The sequence below is a fragment of the Eschscholzia californica genome, unplaced genomic scaffold (genome assembly GCF_041429995.1).
Source record: "Eschscholzia californica isolate CP2 unplaced genomic scaffold, dmEscCali1.0.p SCAF_2, whole genome shotgun sequence".
In the NCBI taxonomy this organism is placed as follows: domain Eukaryota; kingdom Viridiplantae; phylum Streptophyta; class Magnoliopsida; order Ranunculales; family Papaveraceae; genus Eschscholzia; species Eschscholzia californica.
Window position 1 is genome coordinate 59,409,446 of NW_028238309.1, and position 11,005 is coordinate 59,420,450.

The 11,005-nt window shown below is 33.6% G+C and overlaps 1 pseudogene across 1 annotated transcript; it reads left to right on the forward strand.

Moving 5' to 3' along the window:
- The first annotated feature begins 8,018 nt into the window (after nucleotides 1–8,018).
- Nucleotides 8,019–9,254, forward strand: LOC147559708 (putative inactive receptor kinase At4g23740; annotated as a pseudogene). Its single transcript, XR_015233641.1, has 2 exons — nucleotides 8,019–8,457; nucleotides 9,032–9,254. The product of XR_015233641.1 is annotated as a putative inactive receptor kinase At4g23740 (transcript).
- Nucleotides 9,255–11,005: the final 1,751 nt, after the last annotated feature.

An 11,005-nucleotide genomic window follows, 5' to 3' on the forward strand; every position in this document is an offset into this window, starting at 1 on the left:
CAAAAAAAAGAAGAAACTTCAATGAATAATTCAAGAAATTCTTAATTGGCGCTGACCGATATTGACATCTTTCATACCACATTACTGTAAAATTGATAAACTTAATCGTAGTTGGTTTAGCCATCAAAATCAAAATTATGACTCATGAATACAACTTGGTCAAGTGGGTTTGGTTAGTCAAAAATGTGGAAAAACTGGTCTTAAACCTCTGATATATACAGCCAAGACACTACAACACAAAGAGAAGTCCAACTGAAGGTCGCTTAAAGTCATACAAGAGAACAAAAACGACATGCTCTTATTTCCCATGTCACTACATATCTTACAACCAAACAAAAATTTTCATATGAAATGTCCAAACTATACTTTTGCATCTTCGTACAAGTATGTTGTGTATGAGGTCTAGATTCGAATTTTCTGTAAAGGAGTCTAATTTATTTTTTCTTACGACTTCTAAAACTCCAACTCTTATATTTCAGGGTTTAGTTTCAATCGACCTCAATTTTTGATTAATTTTCAAATTTGTCGTCTGCGCTCTTTTCTTACATTCTGAAATGGCATCAACATCGTATATATTTTTGCTAGTCAACTTTAAGAGTTAATTTCTTCATTCAATTTTCACCATTTTCTTCATAAGCAATTTGCTCAAATCTTTTTCTTTTTTTTTCAGATGTAAACTAGATGTCAGCCTCCGACCAAAAGGCCAACGATCTTAAATAGAACATTTTTTTAATAGTTTTTGTTTTTCTCTTCCTCTTCTTCTTCTTAAGTGAATGGTTACTTCTAGTAACTTCGCTCTAACATCAAAAGTGAAAAGAAAACTAAGTTTTTCGTCTTCGACATCAAAATCGCTTACAACACTAGAAACTGCAGAATTTTTTTGTCGTTTGGGTATATAATTTTGCCCCTCCTCCGTCCAAATCCCAGACCCGCCACTATTGGCGGTTATTAAGTGAAAGAATTATAAACTCTATGAACTTTCTCTTTGATCTTTTATTTTATTAAAAGTGAAGTACAATTAGTGATTCAATCACCTTATATAGCTAATACAAGTATTTAGAGAGAGAGAGAGAGTGAAAGAGAGAGAGAGAGAGAGAGAATTAGTTATTTCTAGAGAGAGAGAGAAACAGAAAAACTAACTCCTAACTACTTTAACAGAATCTCAAAGTGTTAGTTATAATCTAACACTTTGAGAGAGAGAGAGAGAAAGAGAGAGAGAGAGAGAGAGAGAATTAGTTATTTCTAGAGAGAGAGAGAAACAGAAAAACTAACTCCTAACTACTTTAACAGAATCTCAAAGTGTTAGTTATAATCTAAGTCTTAACAGACTTGATTATACTTACACCACTATTACACTAATGTCTATAGGCACCTACAAGGCTTGAAACTTCACATAAGTCTTCATAAGCTATCCTTTCTCTAATATTCCCCCTCAAGCGGAGCTTTCCTCAAAGTCCATCAACTTGTTCTTCCAGAGAGTAAAGGCAGGAGAGGGAAGACCCTTGGTGAGTATATCAGCTAGCTGTTGATGAGTTGATATATACTGAATTTGGAGAGAACCATTGCTGACAAGATCTCTAATGAAATGATAATCAACCTCTATATGCTTAGTCCTAGCATGAAAAATAGGATTGGAAGCTATATGTTTAGCTCCTTGATTATCACTGAATAGAATAAAGGGTTTGGCAAGAGACAAATGCAACTCATCCATTAAGTAGCTAATCCATAGAATTTCTGTGGCAGCAACACTCAAGGCTTTATACTCAGCTTCTGTTGAAGATCTAGCAACAGCTTCAACAGTAGCTGTTTCTTAGAAGACCAGGAAAGAAGTGTTAAACCAATAAAAATACAATATTCATTGGTAGACCTCCTAGTATCTGGGCATCCTGCCCAATCTGAATCAGAATAAGCTTTGAGAGAAGATAGACTACCTAGATTGATAGTAATCCCTTAGCCAACAGAGCCCTTCAAATACCTCAAAATCTTCTTGACTATAGAGAAATGAGAATCCCTTGGTTCATGCATAAATTGAGCAGCATAATTGACTGCAAATGAGATATCAGGCCTAGCAAGAGTCAAGTATTGTAATGCCCCAACTGTGCTCCTAAATATAGAGAAGTCATGAAGTATGTCACCATCAAGCTTAGACACCCTTGAACCACTAGCAACTGGAGTCTTGCTTGGTTTGCATTCCAACATTTCCAACTTCTCAAGCACTTGAAGAGTGTACTTCTTCTGAGTAAGTAACAAAGAACCAAAACCATTTCTAGTTACCTCAATACCCAAAAAAATAGTGCAATGATCCTAAGTCTTTCATTGCAAATTTAGTGCTTAATGTCTTGATAAGAGAAGAGATTAGAACACTTGAAGAACCAGTATAGCTAATACAAATATTTAGAGAGAGAGAGAGAGTTAGTTATTTCTAGAGAGAGAGAAACAGAAAACCTAACTCCTAACTACTTTAATAGAATCTCAAAGTGTTAGTTATAATCTAAGTCTTAACAGACTTGATTATACTTACACCACTATTACACTAATGTCTATAGGCACCTACAAGGCTTGAAACTTCACATAAGTCTTCATAAGCTATCCTTTCTCTAATATTAAGAATGTTAGTATGAACCAAATTATTTTAATTTTTCTTAAGACACAAGTATTTAAACTCTTAAAATTTCATTTTAGTGAAATATAATACTATACTTAGGTTTTGTTCAAATGGTTGGTGCGCTGCTCTTCCCTTGCCCCGACTTTGGTTCGACGGTGTTGCTCTTGAGTATATTGAACACATAATGGTTTACCAAATCTTCTTAATCTTATTGGTTTTGAAAAGCAGAAATAATTGTATGATTCGGGTTCAAAATAAGACAGAAAACACATAAAAAGTTAGAGACAAACAATAATTGCATAACCAAGGCTAGGAATCTATCTACTTTAGACGGTAATCGCCAAATTTAATATACCAAAGTGTATGCAAAGTATCTCCAAAAATGCAATGATTTACCACAGTTTAGACTCATGGCATTTGAGGGAGGAGTTATCGTTACTATTGAAGAAAAAATCATTGGATTGTTGGTCCAACAGGCCAAAACAACATTAAACACAACTCCCGATCGACCTAAACAGAGTAGGATTTCAGGCCAAACCAAACCACTAAACAACATTAAACACAAACCTCGATCTACGTAAACGGGGTAGGATTTCTGGCCAAACCAAACCAATAAACAACATTAAACACAAATTTTTCTTAGGAAAGTGACTACGGAAGTCATTACAATGGTATTTGATACATCAAAGATGTGATAAGCACGATAACCGCCGAACCAAACCTTAAAATAAGGTCGCGGCTTTGGGGAATAAAGAAAATTCTCCGGGGAATAAAAGTTTTTCTTAAAACTAGTCAAATAAGATTGACTTTTTTATGCTTATTTTTATTGCTAAGGGGCTTCTAATTTTAGAAGATGCTATAAAAAAGGTTCCTCCATCTCATCACCTCTCTCTCGACTTCATCTTCTCCGGCGAAAGTCGCCGGCCGGCCAATTTTCCGGCCGCGACCTCGAAACATAAAAAAAAAAAAAAAAAAATTTCAATCTCCCCTCTCTCTCTATAATTTTTTTTTTCTTTTCTCTCTCTCTCTCTGTAACAGATATAGAGAGAGAGAGAGAGAAAGTCTGTTCGTGAGATCTATTCTCACGAACAGACCACAAATCATCAGACCTGTTTTCAGGATATAGGAAATGTCAACTTGCCAGAAACTTCAGGCGTCATTGTGATCTCCTTTGTGATTTCTCTCAAATTCCTGCAAACTCCAGCACAAGCAACAAAATGTTTTCGAGGCGGCCAATCACTCTCAGACCTCTCAATTCTCATTAAAACATCTCTCAGTAGCTCAGATGGCATACTAGCCAACCAATTTAGGTCAAAATCATCAATGGATTCTTCAAACTCATCTTGAACCACTTGATTTGATTTTGATCTCAACCCATAACCAATTTTCACCTCCAATCCTTTCCTTGACATACTACCAACCTCCCCCTTCACTTCCCTGAATATGTATCCTCTTCACAAGTTATACAAATGATTTAAAACCCTAAAATGTTTAAAATTTTAATTTGCCCTGAAACAATTTGAATCCCATATACAGAAAAAGAGTTCTATGATCCACAATTACATGATAAATAATCTGAATATAAAGGAAAAACCCTAGCTTTGATCAATTAATAGCCGAATTGACTGAGATCTATCTATTAAGATTCGTCAACATGAATTTAGCTACGAATCCTTCATTTTAGCTCCTTTACTATAAGTTAGTGAATTCCTCCCTTCAAAGCTTCAATTAATACAATACAAATAAACGAAATTCGACAAATTCCTGGATTATCTCAAATGATCTCTTTACTTCAAAGCATCAAAAGACTAATGTGAAAGTAGAGATCAATTTACTAGAAATTTCATCAAAGATTGGCATAAAAAAAAACAGGTTTCCCCTAAAATTTCATCAAATGATCGAATTATAGCTTACTCGCCAATTGCGAAAAATCCCCTAAAAGTTCATCGAGAGTGAGAAATTAGGGATTCAGCATTACGGACATTGTTTGTATATCAGACTGTATCTTACGGAAAATTTTAGAGAGAGAGAGAGAGAGAGAAAATTTAAATTTTTATTTTTATTTTTTTTTTATTTTTTTTTTATATTTGAAGATCGCCGGCCGGCGACTTTCGCTAGAGAAGATGATGAGATGTCGAGAAGATGAAGTGGCAGAGAGAACAGATGAGATGGAGTAGAACTTTCAAAAAAAAATGTATTCTGTATTCCCCATAAAAATTTATTCCCCGGAGAATTTTCAAAAAAATCTGGATTCCCTCGAGAATTTATTCCCCAGAGAATTTTCTTTATTCCCCAAAGCCGCGGCCTAAAATAAAAGGGTCTAAAAGCCCAGCTAATTACTGGCCTAAAGTCCAACGAAATAAACGACCTATAGCCCACCAACTACATTATTTATACTTTTACTAAGTCAAGTTCAATAAACAATGGACTCCACCTCCTTTAGTAATCGAACCTGGGACCTCTAGAGTTTATGCAAAACAATTAAAATTAAATATACAATCATTTCAGATTTCATATTTAGATCTATAAAAAAAACAAACATCACCTTTAGTCTAGTAGAAAATAAATTGTTTTTCCAAGTAATGTACTTGTATACCGGAAAGAAAAGAAAAAAAAGGGGGGCATGCATGATCTAGTGTTTTGTACCTTAACTGAAATAAATATTGAAAAGAAGAAAGCAGCTGAGAAAAGTTATGAACTGATTTGTCTTAATTTATTAATTAGTAGGGTTTTAATGTGCAGCAAGAAATGAACCAGATGCTCATGGAGTCATGGTGTACAACTCATGGCTAAGCCTAAAGCTCTTCACTCCCCTCCTTCCCTTAAAAGAAAACCTAAACAGTAAGTTAATTAGAAAAGACCATTCTTTTATTGACAAGATTGTTTTTAAAAAGATACCTAAATTCCATTCAAAATTCACTAATCCATGGAGTTAGTCAAATTGACTAGTCTTTCTTTCTTACTGATTGGTCTTAAACCACCCATTTCCTCCACTTCATTAAACTTTTTATTATTAATTTACATAAGCATATTAACTTTACCTCTAATTACCCTTTATTTATATTTAACATTTTATACACTTAACATACTTGCACATGAATACATGAATTTCTTGGAAGTCTAACTGTTTTAGAATACGTACCGACGATGCTTAACTGTTAAAATATTCGAGTAAAACAATCTTATCTACTGAACAAAGCTTGATGAACACTAATCTATTTGTTAATTCAAGTAATTTGAATTCACCTAGTTCTGTTAGACCATTAATTCCTTTTATATAAACACCCAATTCAAGGACCATTTGCCTTTTACTTTATGGCTATACCCACAACAAATACAAATTTTGTTAATCAACACGATCGATAATTATCGATCTAGTGAAGAAAGTAATTAGGAAAGAATCTTTACCAAGAACTAGCTATCATCTTCTTCCTTAGCTATATGAATATATAGTGACTTCTACAAAGACAAAACATAACTTGGTAGGGTGAGTTTTTATTGAGAATATATACATTAATATATATATTGTAAATATGGAAGAGGAGAGCAAGATGGACAAGATGAAGAAGAAGTATTCAAGCTGCTTGTTTTTCATGTTCAACATTCTGAGGAGAAGCAAGAGGAGTCAAGGATATGACGAAACATCAGGAGATGAAGCTATAAACGTGAGGAGAAGGATACGGATAAACAATGACTACTATGGACCTTTCGGTGTTGCTGAGCCAAATATTGATAAGAAAGCGTCCGAATTCATTGCCAAGTTCCATTGCACCAGTCAAATGGACTAGACTCATCCTGGTTTAACCCTTAATATAAATAATACTATGTGTTTATAGTATGTGCATGAACTGCTGAAGAATGAAGATGCAGATTTAGATTATTATATGTTAAGTTTGTGTGGTGTGTTATTACTTCATGAAGAGGAAATAATTGAAGCTTAATTGCATGTTGTATCACTTTCTTATTTTCTTCTTTTTGATCTATATACGAAGTCGTATCCAATATGTTTTATGGGCTAGGACTGATGTTCGATTGAAAGAAAAGCTACGTTTCCCAAATTAATTCTTTTTTCTTAATATGCAATTCATTCTATGTCGAACAATATAATGTCTGTAAGAGTCTGTAATTCTTGAATTGTTTATGCTGCATTGAGACCATCATTATGTTCTTAGATACAATTCTACCTTTATGAAGAACAGGAAATTTGGTTAAAACTTCATATAAGTTTTTTACTTCGATGAAAAACGATAACTCGATTTTTTTTCTAGTCTTCAGCTTCCTACGTATTTTCATCATTCACAATTAGCTGTAAAAGAGTTGCAAGTTATTTGCAAAAGAGTTACAGAAAATATTTGCATTTGGGGTTTTAACTAAAGAAAAAACAAATATTCGGATTTTTAATCAAACAAAATACAAATGTATAGATTTTTTAACCAAACCAAATATATTGTCTTCTTAACTTAAAAAAAAACTTGAAATTGGACTGGTCTCTTAATAAGTATGTGGTTAGCATACCACACAAACCACTAACTATATATAATGTTTTTTTATGCCAGCGTTTCATCAATGGCATTATATATAATTCGTGCCGGTGGTTCATCAACGGCATTATATTAATTAAAAATGACTCTTTGAGTTCAAAATATTATTATAATAACTGAAAAAGCCAACATCTTTCTCTATTAACTAAAAGTTGCTAGACTATTATGGGTAATGATTCTTAAAGTTCAAAATAATATAAGTAATTATTAATAAGGTCATTTTCTAATTTTTTTCTTCCTAAAATAACCTTACCTATTAAGACTTTATCTCTTGAGAGAAACCAAAAATGTTAGGGTTTTTTTTCCACTTTTTCTCTATTCTTCTTCTTCTCGATTTTCTTTTTTAATCTTCTTCTTCGACTTTACTTATCTTCTTCATCTGATCTTCCACTTCTTATTCTTCTCCACTAAATCAATAAACCGATCACAGATCAAATGAAATGTGGAATAAGAAGATCATAGTGGATTTGATTTAAGTTTCTTACAAATCTAGAATTCATCTTCCTCTTTGTGATGGCGACGGTTCTTCAAGCTATATGGTTAAAGTTGCGTGGGAGCTGGACTAAATCTTGCTAACAACTCACTTTCAGGGGAGATTCCTGACCTAAATCTCATAAATTTGCAACATTTAAACCTAACTAATAATAATCTCAGTGGAAATGTTCCTAAATCTCTTCAGAAATTCCCAAGTTTTTTGTTTTCGGGTAATAACATTTCTACTATCAATTCTACTGTTTCTAGTTTACCTGATGGACCACCTGTTACTATACCAATTTCTCCCAAATCAAGAACTTCAAGGAAATTAAGTGAAGCTGCATATTGGGGATTGTAATAGGTAGTTGAGTTCTAGGGTTTTTTTTTATTTACTTGTCTTATGTGTGCTTGTTGTTCCAAAAGAGATTGGGAAAATGGATTTTGTTTTTCCGGAAGTTGCAGAAGGGAATGTCTAAGGGGAAACCGGTGGCGTCGAGTATTCAAGATGCGAACAACAAGCTTGTGTTCTTTGAGGGTTGTAATTATGTAGTTGATTTGGAAGATTGGTTAACATCTTCTGCTGAAGTTCTTGGGAAGGGAACATTTGGTACAACTTATAAGGCAGTTCTTGAGGATTCAACTACTGTGGTTGTAAAGAGATTGAAGGAAGTGAGTGTTGGGAAACAAGAATTCGAACAACAATTGGGAATTGTAGGGAGGATTCGACATGAAAATGTGTAAATGTGGTTCCTTTAAGAGCGTATTATTATTCGAAGGATGAGAGGCTAATGGTGTATGATTTTTACAGTCAGGGGAGTGTATCTACTCTCTTACATGGTATGTTTTAACTCTCTTTAATCTCGTATGAATGGATGTTAGTTTCATACTTCAGTTATTACCTGAATTGTTGTTATTGAGTTATGTATTTCATTTGCTCTCGATACATAATATTCTAGTTTTCTGCTACCATCAATATTATGTTAAAGCATGTTTACTGGCATCTTGGAATTACTGAACTCGGTACAGCAATGGCAAATAATCGGGAAACTCGGTTTAAATTATGGTTATAACTACAGGTGATATTTCATTATCACCTCAACAACAGAACAGGGTTTGGTGTAACTTCTAAACCTGTTAAACTAAGGATAACTGGAATTGCTAACTTAAACCCCTGTCTTTGTGACTACATGAACATCCTCGAATCCTTGATAGGGATTTGGAAGTAATGAACAAAAACATCTTAGCTTCGTGGGTTGATGAATTTGTTTTTCTTCGTTTTGAGAATTGGTAACAGAAGTTAAGAAGACAATGAACCTCTTGATGCCGAAGAAGATGATAGTTTTGCAGTGTATATAGGCTATATGGTCTTTAAGTATGAATCAGTTAAATTGGGTTGGCTTGTTGTTTGCAGACCGAACACGAGGCCCAAAGGCTGCAGAATGCTGAATTATTTATGATGCTCTCACGAATGCTGCAAAAAGTATCACAAAAAAGAGAACAAAAGTGCAAACCTGCTAGAATTCTCTCGTTTCTTCGATCTATTTTCATTATGTACAATTGTATTTCCTTTGTGAGCTTTAAACTGCAAAATGTTCACTATTTGATTATGAATTTGGTTTCTCTTGTTTCTTGTACATGTCGTCCTGGTTCATATTCAGCACCAAGTTTCCAGCAGTTGGGTCCTCAATATGTTTATTTTATACGACTTCCAAAATTCTTCTATAGATTGTTGCAAACACTTGTTTGCAAAACATATTGTTGCAAACGCATGTTTGCAGACATTTGTTTGCAAAACAGATTACATTATGCAAACACATGTTTGCATAAATTTGTTTGCAAAACAGATTACATTATGCAAACACATGTTTGCAGATTACATTATGCAAACACATGTTTGCAGTTTACATTATGCAAACACATGTTTGCAGAACAGATTGTTGCAAACACGTTTGCAGAAAAACGTGAAGGAAAAAAACGACGTTTTTTTTCTGGGTTTTTTTTTTGAAAAAATGTATTGAAAGTGGATCTTGTTAGAAAGCTAATGAAAAAGCATTTCTAAATATATAATTTTTATAGAAATCCGACATCTCAAACAAAAGTTATATCGATTTAAAGTTTAAAGAAAAATAAAAGAATTTAGTTACACAAAAAGACAAAAAGTGGTATTTTAGTATTTGCACACTTTTTGACCTGAATAATAATTTTCAAATGTTTTGTGCTTTTCTACTCATTTTCAATATTATTTTGACCTTTCTAGAAATTACCCCTTATATTAAGTGAGTGAGATGGGGCGAAACATTTAATATATAGTTACAGTTGTTATTAGAAAATATTCAAAAAATGTTAAAAGTACACTTTGTTTACATTTTTTTGCCCAACATGGTCTATCGAATAATTAATAGACAAGGTACAATTTTATCTTTTCACAACATTTGAAAGAGTATGAAAAAACCAACAACTTGGAATGGTTAGAGGTTTAGTCTACCACCTTAGAAGTTCAGTGTTCGAGGCACGCTTACAATTCAGAAAAAAAAAAAAAGAATATGAAATAACAAAATTACTCTTTGTCATATCTTAGAAGGTGTACAAGAGTGTATACGCGTCCACCACCCTTTGGTGTAACGGTTGGACACCCCTCTTAAGACCATGAGGATCGAGTCTCGGTGGAAGCAGTTACCATCAAGATTTATCCTATGTAATGTAGGCTATGAATAATGTAATAATTTGTCGGGCTTTAGGCCTCTTCGTTGTCGGGCTTTAGGCCTCTTTCAGTCTCAGTTTAAAGTAGGTGGTTATCGTGCTCATTACATCTCTATGATGCATGCATCAATGCCTTGTTACGACTAACGTAAACCGTAGTCGAATTCTCAAAAAAAAGAGTTTATACGCGGGTATCGGCAACAGAAAAATATTGGGTAATTATTTTGGAGGGGCTCAACTCATTAAATTGTCTTTCATGGTATACGATATCTTCATGGATTACAGCATTTCTGAAAGAGCATAGTATGGGAATATTTCTGAAAATGTGTGGGTGCTTTTGGTGCCCTAGAAAAACAGAATAATAAGAAACAAAGCAAAAGAAGGAAATAATTTAGGGCACCAAGCCCATGTACAAAAGTACTACTCACATAAGAACAAGCCACTAGATCTGTGGTACAAAATTAGGAGCATATTATATTTCTAAACTGAAATGTTGCTTCTAATTTTTCTATTTCAAAAAATTGAATCAAAGAGGAACCTCTTGATATGATTTTCTGAATTATATAGAAACATTTATCTATTCGACAAATCATAGCTCGACAAGTAGGAAAGATAATGGGCCTAAAAAGACTTCTGTGGCCCACCTCTAATGTGTAGAACTTTTCTGTTCTAATATCTAGATTCC